This window comes from Myxocyprinus asiaticus, chromosome 6 (genome assembly GCF_019703515.2).
Source record: "Myxocyprinus asiaticus isolate MX2 ecotype Aquarium Trade chromosome 6, UBuf_Myxa_2, whole genome shotgun sequence".
Classification (NCBI taxonomy): domain Eukaryota; kingdom Metazoa; phylum Chordata; class Actinopteri; order Cypriniformes; family Catostomidae; genus Myxocyprinus; species Myxocyprinus asiaticus.
This window is the reverse complement of record NC_059349.1, coordinates 33,100,169-33,115,732: the sequence shown is the minus strand read 5'-3', so window position 1 is coordinate 33,115,732 and position 15,564 is coordinate 33,100,169.

Here is a 15,564-nt window from a genome sequence, read left to right as displayed (position 1 = left end):
TTTAATATTATGTCATCATTTCCCTATCCTCATGTTGTTCCAAACCTGTGTAACCTTCTGTATTCTGTAGAACACAAAAGATGTTAGACAGAATGTTAGAGACTGACAGTCTCAGTCACCATTTACTTTCAAAATAGGGAGAGAAAAAAACACATTCACTGAAAGTAAATAGTGGCAAACATTCTGTCAAATATCTACTTCATGTTGCATGGAAGAAAGAAAGTAATATGGGTTTGGAACAACATGATGGTCAATGATGACAGAATTTCCATTAATAATAATAATAATAATAATTCTGTAATACGTTAAATGTGTATTATGTAATGGAATAAAGGGTAGATAATGTCTATTATGTCATTTGTGAAAGTAACTTGTTACTCACTACTTGAGTACTTTTTAATTGGATACTTTCTTACTCTTACTCAAGTAATCATTTATGTTAGTACTTTTACTTCTACTTAAGTAATGACTTTTTTTAAAGTAATTGTACTTTTACTTGAGTACAGTTTTTGGCTACTCTACCCACCTCTTGAAGGGCACTCCTGCGGGAGGGGATGCCACTGGAAAAGCTCGTTCAAAACAAAAGTGAGAAAATGAATCTTTTCCTAGAGGGCCCTTCCACAAGACTGTTAGCGAAGGGTACATTCATACAGTAATGCCATGTTTCCTTCAGAGTACCCACTTCAAGGGCTCTGCAGTTCGGAGTGAGTATAGGGCATAGGGAGGATCACTTGCGATTGGAATCCGCCCCCGATCTGCTGTAGCGTGCGGTCTTAAAGGCGCCGCCGATTTATTTTCTTTAATACGCCCAAATTTACAAAGAAATCTCATAATAACACATTATTACTGTTATTGTGAGATTATGAAAAGATTTTAATTTTGTTTTATTTAACTATTTTAATTTAATTATTAAAATTTCTCCCCTTTTTCTGGACGACCAAAAGGGCACCTTTATGGCACTTTTCCACTGCATCTTACGGTTCGACTCGACTCTGCTCGCTTTACTTTTCTGAGCTTGCTTTTCCACTGCAGTTTAGTGCCGCCTCAACGTGGGTGGGATTATAGGCTGATTGTCATAGTTGCGCCGCCTCTACTGCCGTGACATCATCTTAAACACGACTCAAACATTACTGATCATAAACAATAACATGCCTGCTAGCTGTTAGCTACTAGCTCATTGTGCTGCATAAAGCAGTTGTTGAATGGTGATTTTACACAAGTGTAACAGTTAAATTGGCCTGGTTGTTTTAGAAGCAAGCTTTCCAGTAGCTGGTCAACTAAATAAAGCAAAGCTTTCTGTCAGAGCTGGGATTTGAACTTGAGTCTCTGGCACAAGAGTCTTCATTTCCACCACTGAGCCACAGAAGGGAGTTGAACTTAATAGTCAGACGCGTTCTTAAATGAACTCAGAAGAGTTTATTAACAAAAATAGCAAAAAGGGTACAAAAAGCAATTTCTTACTGACAACCACAAAACAGAAAAATCTTTAGTCCAAAAAGGATCCAAAAGGAGGAAAAAATAATCTCCAAAGAACTCAGGAAAAAGACACCAAAAAACAGCAAAAATAAACACAGGGAAAAAACAATCCAAAAGGCTTTCAAAGTTTAGTACTTAGAACTAGAGCAGACTTACGGCAGCAACTGGCTACGAACATCAATAACCAAGCAAAGAAACAAAAGGAAGTGATCAGCTTAAATACACAGCCCAGACCGAGGCACATGTGAAAACAATAACACATGATACAATGGCGGGAAACTGAAATGAAACACAATGAGGGCCTCTAGTGGCCAATATATAACATTAAAGCAAAAACTCTGACAGGACCCCTCCCTCTAGGAACGGCTCCTGACGTTCCTTCCTGGACGACTGGACTTGTGAGCATGAAATTCTTGAATTAGTTTGGGGTCCAAGATGTCCTTGGCAGGAACCCAGGAGCACTCCTCAGGGCCATAGCCTTCCCAGTCCACAAGATACTGCCGGGACCCACGTACTTGACGGGCATCCAGTATTCTGTGGACTGTGTAAGCTGGCTGGTCACTAATGATACGAGGAGGGGGAGGTTTACCTGTCGCAAGAAAAGGAGAAGACAAAACAGGTTTTAACAGTGAGACATGAAAAGTGGGATTTATCTTCAAAGACTTAGGCAAGTATAAACGATAAGTAACTGGCCAATGAAAAGTTTACGGGATTCCATCCGCAAGGGAATGTTCTTAGTGGAGAGCCAGACTCTTTGGCCAGGGCGCAGAGTGGGGGCAGGTCTGCGTCTGCGATTGGCCTGGTGCTGATACTGCTGAGAGACCTTCAAGAGCTTGAGTCAGGCTTTTTTCCATGTCTGGCGGCAATGTTTAACGAACTGTTGAGCAGAGGGAACTGCAACCTCCACTTCTTGCTCAGGGAATAGTGGAGGGGTGTATCCCAACTGGCACTCGAAAGGGGACATGCCTGTAGCAGAGGAGCGAAGGGTATTGTGAGCGTATTCTGCCCACATGATGAAGGAAGACCAAGAGGATGGGTTGTTAGCTGCCATACACCTCAGTGTAGTCTCAAGATCTTGCTTAAGCCTCTCCGTTTGCCCATTGGACTCCGAGTGGAACCCAGAAGATAGACTCACTGTAGTCCCCAGAGATTGACAAAATGCCCGCCAGAATCGGGAGGAAAATTGGGGTCCTCGATCAGAGACGATGTCTTGTGGGATGCCAAAGACTCGGAAGACGTGGTTTATAACCAATTCAGCAGTTTCTTTAGCGGTGGGTAGTTTGGGCAGAGGAATAAATTGGGTGGCCTTGGAGAATCTATCAACTATGACCATGATAGTGGTGTTGCCTTGTGATAGCGGAAGTCCAGTGATAAAATCCATGGAAAGATGAGACCAAGGTCTATGAGGTATGGAGAGAGTATGCAATAGCCCCTGAGGAGAATGGTGAGGGACCTTACTTTGGTTGCACGTGGGACATGCGTTTACAAATGTTGTCACATCCTCCTTGATAGTTGGCCACCAAAATCAACTTTGGAGGAACTCAAGAGTGCGAGAGGTACCAGGATGACAAGTGAGATGAGAGGAGTGTCCCCACTGGAGGATCTGGGAGCGGACAGCTTTAGGGACAAACAGGCAGTGGGTTGGCCCCCCTCCTGGGTCAGGTTCTCGGGCTTGGGCTTGTTTTACAGTATTTTCCAGATCCCACCTGATAGGAGCTATTATCTTGGAACTGGGGATAATCGATGCAATAGAATCTTCCTGAGGAATGTTTACATATACTCGGGACAAAGCATCAGGTTTTAGGTTCTTAGAGCCGGGGCGGTAGGATAAGATGAACTTGAATCGGTTGAAGAATAAGGACCAACGTGCCTGGCGGGGGTTGAGTCACTTTGCCTGCTGAATGTATTCCAGATTTTTGTGGTCCGTGAATACTTGGAATGGGTGTTTGGCCCCCTCAAGCCAATGCCTCCACTCTTCAAGCGCTAGCTTAACTGCCAGTAACTCTCGATCCCCTACATGATAGTTCATCTCAGTCGGTGTAAGGCGGTGGGAAAGGAATGCACATGGATGCAACTTGTTGTCCTCCCCCCTTTGGGACAGCACAGCTCCAACCCCTACATCCAAAGCATCGACCTCCACGATGAAGGGTTTATCTGGGTTAGGGAGAATGAGAATAGGTGCAGAGGTAAAATGGCTTTTGAGTTTGCTGAAGGCCAACTCTGCTTCATGTCCCCAGTTAAAGCTGGTTGTGTTCCCCTTGGTGAGGGCAGATAAAGGAGCCGCCACAGTACTGAAGTTCCGGATGAACTTGCGATAAAAATTGGTGAAGCCAAGGAAACGCTGTACTTCCTTTACTGACGAGGGGGAGGGCCAATCCACAACTGCTTGAACCTTTTGAGGGTCCATTTGTATCTGGCCAGGCTTGATAATGAACCCCAGGAACTGAACTTTGGTCACATGGAACTCACATTTCTCAGGTTTAACATAAAGATGGTTATCAAGAAGACGTCTGAGAACCTTACTGACGTGTTTTACATGCTCTTGGAGGGAACTTGAGAAGATGAGGATATCGTCTAAGTAGACAAACACAAATTGGTTGAGCATGTCTCTGAGAACATCATTGATGAGAGCTTGAAATACTGCAGGAGCATTAGTGAGACCGAAGGGCATAGCTAAATATTCATAGTGCCCAGTGGGCGTGTTGAAGGCGGTCTTCCATTCATCTCCTTGTCTGATGCACACAAGATGGTAGACATTGCGCAAGTCAAGCTTAGTGAAGATGGAGGCTTCTTGCAGAATTTCGAAAGCAGTGGCCATTAGCGGCAAGGGATAGCGGTTTCGAATAGTGATCTTATTAAGGCCCCTGTAATCAATACATGGCCGGAGTCCACCATCCTTCTTCCCAACGAAAAAAAATCCAGCTCCAGTAGGGGAAGTGGATGGTTGGATGATACCTGCCGCAAGGGATTAGTTAATGTATCTGTCCATAGCAGTTTGTTCGGGGGGAGGCAAAGAGAATATACGACCTCTGGGGGGACAGGTTCCTGGGAGCAGCTCAATGGCGCAATCATAGGGGCGATGAGGAGGTAAGGAGGTGGCCTTCCTTTTGCTGAACACTGTTTTGAGGTGGTGGTACTGAGCAGGGACTTGAGACAGATCTAGGGCTTCTTGGGACTCGAGAACAAGATCAGGGGGGTTCTGGGCCAAGCATATAGTCTGACAGGTGGGACCCCAACTGAGAACAGCGCCAGTGGACCAGTCAAAGTGTGGGTTATGCTGGAGGAGCCAGGGGTGACCGAGGATAATAGGGAACTCTGGAGTCTGTATAAGATGAAAGCACATTCTCTCCTGGTGCTGGTAAGTGACGAGACAAAGGAGAGAGGTGAGGTGGGTTATTTTCCCTGGAGCTAACGGTCTTCCATCCAAGGCTGTCGCAGTTAGGGGGGCAGGAAGGGAATTAATAGGAATCTGGAGACTTTTGGCAAAGGAAATATCCATGAAACTCCCAGCAGCACCAGAATCAATCAATGCCTGGAGTTGGTGTTTTTGATCTCCCCAAGTGAATGTGATGGGAAGGAACAATCCAGAGTTGGAAGGTGAAGCTGTGCGTGTAACTCCCGTTACAGTCCTTCCTTGCCTGTATGGGACTGGGCGTTTCCCGAAAGCTCGGGGCAGGCGGAGCGAAAATGACCATACAATCCACAATATAGACAACAGCGCTCTCTCATGCGATGGTCTCGTTCTGATGGGGAAAGCCTAGTCCTTCCCAATTGCATGGGTTCCGAGGACTTGTGGGGCACTGGTAGCATTTGAGCAAGTGCAGGACTGGCAGACAATGTGGAAACAGATGGCCGGTTCAGTCTTCTCTCCCTCAGGCGATTATCCAGCCGGATTGCTTGATCCATGAGGGTCTCGAGATCACGAGCAGGTTCTCTGGTAGCCATATCATCCTTGATTGCCTCAGACAGACCATTCAGGAAACACACCATGAGGGCCTCGTCGTTCCAGCCGCTCCCTGCTGCAACTGTCCGAAACTGTATGGCATATTCAGTCGGGCTGCCATTACCTTGTCGGAGGGTGAGAAGTCTCTTAGAGGCTTGCCGGCCACTGAGGGGGTGGTCAAAGACTCGCTTGAACTCCTTTTCAAACACAGAATAACTTGAACAGAAGGGTGCCTGTGCCTTCCAGACCACTGTTGCCCAAGAAAGAGCCTTGCCAGAAATGAGGGTGATAACATATGTGATCTTGGCCCGATCTGAGGGGAAGGAAGATGGTTGTAATTCAAATGTGAGAGAGCATTGAGTCAGGAACCCATCACATGCACTGGGATCACCTGAGAAATGTTGTGGTGGAGGTAGGCGAGGTTCACTCAGAGGAGAGAGCACTCGAGAAACCGGAAGGGGTACCGAGGCAGCAGTAGCTGAAGTAGAGGGCAGCCAGTCCAGGATCTGATGGACAGAAATCATGAGATCAGACAGCACTTGTGAGTGTTTAGCCATCACAGTCTCCTGCTGAACTAGTGCTGACTCATGGCATTGGATTGTAGACTCCTGCTGAGCAATTGTGGCCAGGAGTTCCTGAGCATTAGGCATCTCTGGGTTCATAATGTTTTGCTTGGTTATTTTATCAGAGCCAGGATTCGAACTTGGGTCTCTGGCACAAGAGTCTTAATTTCCACCACTGAGCCACAGAAGGGAGTGGAACCCAATAGTCAGACGCATTCTTAAATGAACTCAGAAGAGTTTATTAACAAAAATAGCAAAAAGGGTACAAAAAGCAATTTCTTAATGACAACCACAAAACAGAAAAATCTTTAGTCCAAAAAGGATCCAAAAGGAGGAAAAATAATCTCCAAAGAACTCAGGAAAAAGACACCAAAAAACAGCAAAAATAAACACAGGGAAAAAACAATCCAAAAGGCTTTCAAAGTACTTAGAACTAGAGCAGACTTACGGCAGCAACTGGCTAGGAACATCAATAACCAAGCAAAGAAACAAAAGGAAGTGATCAGCTTAAATACACAGCCCAGAACGAGGCACATGTGAAAACAATAACACATGATGCAATGGCGGGAAACTGAAATGAAACACAATGAGGGCCTCTAATGGCCAAAATATAACATTAAAGCAAAAACTCTGATACTTTCAAGCAGAATATAGAGTTAACGTACCATCAACAGGGCACTCTCCCTCTCGTTGCTCGCCGGTCTATTGCCATAGATAGCGTCCATTTGGTCGAACCACTTCACACAAACTTGAAACACACAAGTTTTTTTTTTAACTTTTCCCTACACTGTTGGTAGGTCAGGTGGTAGCCGTGTGCAGCCAACAGCTGAGACACTTCCTGAAAGACTCGCGTCGTTTCGTTCGTCGCTAATGAGAGGAACGTCTGCACCTCGTTTAATGACCACGCCGTGGTTTTGCGCACAGCCATTTCTTTTTACAATTCGAAAGTCGCGTGAACAAATGATATTGCTGTCGCTGTTGCTAACTTTAAAACTAGCGGGTTGATGTCCTGTGTCGCAAATCCAGTGACACTGGTAGTGACGATTCTCTCTGACCAATCAGTGATCTGCAGGGTTTTGACGTCACACTTAGTAATTAATTAATTAATTAGTATCAGCTCGGCTCGCTTGGAACCTCGACCGAGGTGATACCAAAAAAATTACCAGGTACCAGGTACTATCCACAGTGGAATACCCCAAAAAAGCGAGCAGAGTCGAGTCAAATCGAGCTGTACCGTGCAGTGGAAAAGCCCCATTAGATTTGTGAATGTAAGGGGCAGGGGCTTCCCCGTTCTGTGCACATCAGTGGAAGAGAGTACTGGCTTCTTCACTTCATGGTGACAGGACGCGTAGAAGTGAATTCCCGCAGGTTGTATCTTGCGGTGCAGGATTACATTTTCGAGTTGAAGGCAGGAGCGCATAGTGATTCCATGAAATGTGGACGGGAGTGGGCAGTCAGAAAATATCCTGAAAAATCCAATGTGGATATCTTTTTTATTTAATTATTTAATGAATGCAAGGTTACAAGGTAAAATAAATGTGCACACAGCACATGCATCAAGTGATACAATATTCAGAGCAGGCAGTTATTAAACCAGGCTTTAGAAGAATGGCAGAGTAAAGCGTGGGCACACTGTGTCATCAAAGGATGTTTAACTCGGACAAGAAAATGGTAAATTTAGTGTTAAGATACCAACCTCAGGCAAGTCAGATGGGCATCATGTCATGCGTCATCTGATAATTGCAATAACAGAAAAATTTAATGTTTTTATATGTGTCCACTTGGTGTCAATTTGTATGGCTTTTGCCCTATGTAGAAAACAAATGTGGGCCTGAGGAAATGGGAGCGGTCGGGAAGAAAATCATTGCGGGCAGAGAGCGGGTAAATATGGAGTAAAATTTAGCGGGAGAGTTTGGGTGCGGGATAGAAACTTGTGGGAGTGGGATGGAAAAAAGTTCCGTGCAGACCTCTAACAGGACGGATGATCATAGTGGTTTTTGTTATGCTGAACAGTGTTTGCAGTGAATGTAACCACTGTTAATATGAAATGGTCCCTCACCTGATTTCCTCAAGCCCTCTTCACAAGTACACTTCAGTGTCGAGGTCTCGAGGATCATGTGACATGCAGCACGATCTACAGTGCACGTTCAAGCCATATTTCATTTCAGATGACTGTATGCAGTGTATCCCCTGAGTCCACCAGAATAACTATAATTTCCTAACATGTTTGTGATTCTCTTCCTTATATTACTTTCACATACTGTATTTTGACTCCACAACACACCGTAAGAGCTAAAACAAGCAAATAAAACAGTATGGGAATTTGCAGGGGAAAATTTATTTAAAAAAACAATGAGACAATACAATTGGCTATTTTACACCAAAATCACACATTTAACCCAGCATTTAAACATAAACAACATAAATCTGACCATAAACCAAAGTAACTGACATGAAGAAAAAGATATACAAAATATAAACATATATAAACATTACAGACTTTGCCCTTATCATGGGCAAATTTCCACTTTAAAACTCCTTTAACTACACTGTGGCTCATTAACTGTTATGTATGTGGGTGTGCTGATTGTTCTTTCCTCGTCCTTTCACTCTCCCATTCTTCAGAGGAACAGCACTTCAAACTAAAAGTCCCGATATGCAAAACAACTAAAAAAATAACACGTGATAAGATGCGCAGATTGACGGTCTCAGACGCGGAGGCAACTGAGATTCATCCTCTGCCACCCGGATTGAGGCGAGTCACTATGCCACCACGAGGACTCAGAGCGCATTGGGAATTGGGCATTCCAAATTGGGGAGAAAAGGATCACATTTTTTCCCCATTCTGATGGTTAATGTGAACATTAACTGAAGCTCCTGACTCATATCTGCATGATTTTATGCATTGCACTGCTGCCACAGGATTGGCTGATTAGATAATCGCATGAATAAGTAGGTGTACAGGTGTTCCTAATAAAGTTCTCAAATTCAATGTTTTTATCAACTATAAATTCTTAAAGTCAGCATGAAATGGAAGTTGCGACCCACTTTACTTCCGTATTGTGACATATTTCTGAGTGAAACAGCTTATCGAACAAGAAAAAATGTAGGCCGGCGATTTGAGTTTATCCATTTGTTGTTGATTGGATTGTGAAATTATAGGCGTTGCATAGCAGAATGGAGGCAGATGTGAATGCGAGTTTGCAGCAGACACACACACCCCTACCACCATGCTGCTAGAGTCAGAGCCGGTTATCGGTGAAATTGAGCAGCGATCTCAACACATTTATGGTCAAAATGACAGCACAAATGCACGAGCACATTGTGGTCTTTGCTTAAGAAGCCGTTGAAAAATGAGTGAGTAAAAGATGAGCATATTTTAACATTTTGAATCACAATACACTAATATAAAGGGGAAATAAACATTTACTCGTGCTGTGCATCCCAAGATAACTGCATTCAAAAATATAAATAAACTCCAGAGGCATCCAGAGCATTGTATTCATTATTGATCACCTCAGCAATTCAGGCATGAAATGTCTCGAACACAACCGCAAATTTGCTTTATTCCTCCACATTCGAAATGTAAATTCAAGCCAGCTGACCCTTAAACAAGTAAGTTTGGGTTAAGGAATGATAGTATTGAAGGAAAACAGACGAAAATACACCTTGCCATCTTCACCAACATGTGATTTACACTTCACTCAACTCTACGCAAGGTTGTGGTATTTATAAGAAGTTGATTGGAAAAGTCCTGCATATGTCACCAGAGAGAAGTATTTCATTTCACCAGAAGATCGTGTTATGAAATTTTGATTAAAGATTACGAGGTCAAATTTTTTTTTTAAATTTATTTATTTTATTTATTTATTTTTTTAAACATGCATGGATGAATTGTTCACAATAAGATCAATAACTTGCATTTAGAAAATAGAAAGGGTGAATTTTCATTTCATGTGGACTATGTCCATGCATAATAGTGTGGCTATCTGTGGTTAAATATATTGAATGGGATTTTGTAGTGTCACTACGCTCTTCAATTTTAAATGGCAAATTATTAGATTTTTTTTGTTTTTTGTTTTTCTAGCATGAGACTTGCTACATGTATAAAGATGTCTCATTTTCACATTAAACAATAAATGCTTGCTTGCATATGCTATATATTATCCTGTAAACTTATTATTAGTATCCTGGTTAAATTCTAAATTCCTGGTATCCTGGATGTTTTATTTATGTTTGGTAATAAAAGATATAAGCTTATGCAGGTTTAAAGATAGTATTTTTTTAGAATAAATTATCTTTTTGGTTTTCTCTTCTCGTTTGATGCAAGATTAGTGTGACATCCAAAATAATTTTCATTTATTGAGAGTAAATAATCGAGAAAATCATGAGAAAAATTAAATCATGAAAACGTAATGAGATCATAGTGTAAGAGACCCAATTTTGGTCATAACTCAATTTTAACAAAATTTGTAGTTACTACATTTTGCCTCCATCGGTCAAAATAATTTAGTTTTGATTTTAATTTGGCTTTTTAAAATTAACGTTGCATGCTACAGTGTGCAGTATATGTGTCTTGGAATAAATGATCTGTCTCTATTTTGGAAATATTACTGTTTAGAAAAGACAAGTGACAAAAATCTCAATTATATATTTTGCTGATTAGCATATTCTGAGTATGAACAGCACAACTATAATTTTCATGTCTTGTACTCTAATGTTCATTCATTAATGTCAGCTACCCACTTATTGTACACATATAGTCATGTTGCATTCCATGAGTACACAGATGCACTTACTAAATAAGGTGACAAATCTTAGCAGGGGACACTTCCCGTTGGCCACAATAACTGAGGAGTATTCAGTTATGTGAAGCATCCGTTGACCATAAAAATGTTTTATGCCAAAAAAAAATTTTGTTATATTGTCTAAATATAGAAACATTATAATACAGCCCAAGTAAGGACACTGCTCTTTTCTTTTTTATAAAATTAAACATATAACTCTATACAGACACAAATGTTAGACACAAACATACAGTATGATTTATTCATACTCATGAGAATGAACATGCATTGATATGCATATGAAAGCACACTTGGATTATGCTTTACACACACACACCCGGTCAATGTATAAGCCTCTTACAGAGGGTGTGTGCAGTGTAAAGCCATGCTCAGTAATACACTGCTCAGAAGGGCAAAACAAGGTAGGCACGCACTGCTGGAGTTCCAGTTTCAGCCTCGAACTATCAGGCTCTTTTCATCCTTATACGCACACAAAGACTTTGACTTTGACTCCATAGCTTCTTAGGACTTAATGTGTAGTTCATAAGAACTTTTAAAGGGATTCGATCCAAGGTCATCATTGAGCTTAATGATGTGTATAACTTTGGTCCAATATGAACCTGAATATTTTGCCTCTTTTTTTATTTTTCATTTATTTGCAACTAGAATGTTGGATTGCCTGCTAACAATACTCCAGAGGAGCTTAATTTGCATTTCTGTGAGAGTTATTATTTTTTTTTCTTCTCAGTAATCCTTGTTCTTAACAGCATTCAGGTCACTCATTATGCCTGTTTGAAATGCATTCTGTCATGAAAGCAGAAGAGTAAATCGGAAGGGTTTAGGACATCTTTGCCTGCACATCTGTTGAAAATGGCATTACAAATAAAACTTGTATGGTCTTCAGGAACTATGGAGCAATTTTGTATTCATGTTTTAAACCTCAAACCACTTTCAAACTAATGTCATACTAAATTAAATCATGCATATTGGCTAATATTGTAGATTTGACAATGTCATGCCATTCTAACGACAAACTATGCATCACAGACTACGGAATACAGCTGGCGATGGTGTTGAAGTTTTCTACAACCTACAGTCCATTTAAAGCCAAACAACCCTTAGAAAATTGACCTTAACTAACTGAGATAGCTCAGGTTAAACCCTTTAAGGCTAGACATTACTCACCCAAGAGACGTTTTTATTCTTAGGAGTCCTGGGCATTTCTGCAAAGAGGAGAAGGAGACCCAGCAACTGTTGCCCTCAAGCTCCACTTTTTTGAGAGTTCTGTTACCTCTGAGATATTTGGCCCATTAGCGCTGGAGTCTATTTCAACTGAAGTTCCGATTAGGCTTTCATATGATTCCACCTGCACCCATGATGTCACATCAAACTATACAATGGACATCAGCCACCGCCTACCTGATTTGTAAAGTAGTGCATGACCAGTACGTGATGAAAAACACAAAGTTTTGTCTTTACCATTTTCTTTCTCTTCAGCCCCTCTGACACACAGTGAATTAAAATACTGCATGAATATGCAAACTAACATCTGGATGATGCTCCGCCCAGTAGTGCTGGAGGCTGAAACTCATGAGCGGCCAGTTCTGCCCACCCAACAGCTGGGAGAGGAGATTTTAAATGACAGAAAGAATAAGGTGGAGCACAGGGCACGTCCTGCCCAGTGTTGTTAGACAGATTGTAGTATGTCTCTCTAAAACAAAATGAGCATTGCTCATAATCCTACAGTACTATTCAAACACTCAGTGTCCTACCTCTAGTATTGGCCAATCCATTACTGCAAGCACACAATGTACATTTGCTATATGCCTTTCATTCTCTGAACTAACACCAGCCTTCTCTGTAACCATATGTAATGAGGTTCAAGGAATGAGGAAGTGGGAGACGACGATTCCACTCAGGAATTTCACTTTTATTTAACAAAACAAAAAAACGTTCGCTTAAGAGTGGAACGGTGCAGCTTCAGGTCAATAACTCAATGTAGCAATACGGCATCAGCCAACACACATGAACAGCTTCTCAGCTGGGTTCTCTCTCTCGACTGCCGCTGTCTCCTCTCCTTAAAAGCCCCAATCACTCCTCACTGAAACACAAGACAGGTGTTAATCACTGGTGGCAATCATTTTCCACTCATCTCCCTCACTTCACTCTCCACAGCATGGCGCTCGGCCACGGCCCTGCCTCCACACCATGATACTCACTAATAAACACATAAGAAATACACTGAATAATCAAAAGTATGTGGAAACCACCTATTAACAGGTTAATCTAGGCCCCTTAATGAAGGGTCCTGTGAAGACAAATCTTAATTCTACTGCATACAGTGACATTCTAGATAATTGTATGCTTCCAACATTGTGTGTGGCAACAGTTAGGGGATAATAAAAATAATAAATAATAAAATAATTATTTACACCATGATCGATGGAAACATGTAAATGCTTTACGCTGCAATCCCCCCAATGTTCAAGCCAAATCTACACCCTAGGGTGGAAGAACTTGACTTTCGTTCACAAAGCTCAGACCTAAACCTCACTGAACACCTGTGGGATTAACTGTAACATTGACTGCTAGCCAGATTCCATTGCCTAACATCAGGACTGACCTCACTGATGCTTTTGTGTCTGAATGGGAGCAAATCCAAAAAGCCACGTTCCAATATCTAGTGGAAAGCCTTCTCTGAGGAGTGGAAGCTGTTATGGTGTATAGACTCCATATTAATGACATTGGTTTTGAAATTAAATGCTAAACAAGCACATATGGGTGTTGTTTCCGGGCATCCACATTCATTTGGCCATGTAGTATAGATCTGTCTTATAACAGTTAATCAAAATATTCTTAACTCTGTGATGAGATCCTTGGAGAAAAGAACCTTTCAATGAGAGCCTGTAAAATATGGCTGCTTAGGCCTCTGCAAAGTGACTTCAAGTGCAGTAACAACAGAATTGTCAGTTTAACATTGTTGAAGCTTAAACCTTTGTACTGGTTTCTTCATTAATATCCACAAATTACAATCCAAGACTGGCGTAAAGCCGTCCTCATCTTTGCCTTTCATGTATCACATGATACCTCACATAAAACAATAAAATGCTCAGCATTCCAAAAGGTCATGAAATACATGATCCTGTTGCTAAGGTGCCATGTGTATAAATTAATCATACCTGTTGGGGGACATCAACATTACATTCACAGTACACTAATAAGGTAACACTTTACAAAAAAGTTGTTTATGATAACATCAGTTAACATAATAATTAACATGAAGTAACAATGATCAATACTTTTACAGCGTTTAGTAATCTTGGTTAATGTTAATTTCTATATATAGGCTATTAATATATTATTAACATTTAAAGTTGTATACAATACTATTAATTAATGCATTATGAACAAACATGAACTTAACTAAGGCTGTCGATTTAACAGTTTAATTCAGTGCGATTAATTATATTAAAAAATTAACGAAATTTTAACACAACTTAATGAAATTATGCAACCGTAATAAGCCATTTTCCTACCAATGGAGCAATTTAAGCTTGAAGTGCCGCCACCATGTTTTTGTGAGTCTCAGTCAGCAGTGGGCAGTAAGCGTAGCTCCAGCTGTACAGCCAACGTGCAGCTTTACAGTCAACAAACTGACAGCTGATCAAAGACAGATGGACAGAGCACAGCAGAATTTAGCATTAATAGAGGCATGCCCTTCATCTGATGCCATCTAAACTCCAGTATCCTGACAGGATCATGACAGAGGGGTGATCTGCCATTAGCCATTGCCAATAGCCAGACAAACACTTAATATAATTCAAGTTCACTTAGGCTCACTATCAGTCAAAGAAAGAGTAGAACATTGTACAGGAAGAACATTAAAGTGGAAGCTGAACTAGTCCCTATCTCCAGCCCTTCCGCTCTCATTAAAGCTTAAAAAATAGTTCACCTAAAAAAGTTTCTCATCATTTACTCACCCTCATGCCATCCCAGATGTGTATGACTTTCTTTCTTGGCAGAACATAAACAAACATTTTGAAAAATATATCTCAGCTTTGTAAGTGAGACCAAAACTTTGAAGCTCTAAAAAGCACATACAGGCAGCATAAAAGTAATCCATATGACTCCAGTGCACTGTAAAATCGAATTAGTTGACCTTACTTGTATCTTTTAAAGCAGTCGGTTTGAATGCTTTTTATAAGAAAATGTACTATACTTTTTTGGCTCAAGTAAACTGAACTTATTTTTTTCAAGTAACATTAATTAGTTACAAGTAAACTTAACTCATCTGTGATTAAAGTATCATTGTTTTTATTTAATTAATTAAATTGAGGTATAGTACGTCTTATACAGTATATGGGAAATTATGACTGGAATCTCGGTTAGCCATATGGCGCATAATTGGATTCTCCTCAGTAGTACATAGTGCACATACAGTTGAAGTCAGAAGTTTACATACACTTAGGTTGAAGTCATTAAAACTCATTTTTTAAACACTCCACAGATTTCATATTAGCAAACTATAGTTTTGGTACGTCGTTTGGCACATCTACTTTGTCACTGACATGAGTCATTTTTCCAACAATTGTTTACAGACAGATTGTTTCACTTTTAATTGACTATATCACAATTCCAGTGGGTCAGAAGTTTACATACACGAAGTTAACTGTGCATTTAAGCAGCTTGGAAAATTCCAGAAAATGATGTCAAGCCTTTAGGCAATTAACCATTTAGTTTCTGATAGCAGGTGTACTGAATTGGAGGTGTATTGTGGATGTATTTTAATGTACCT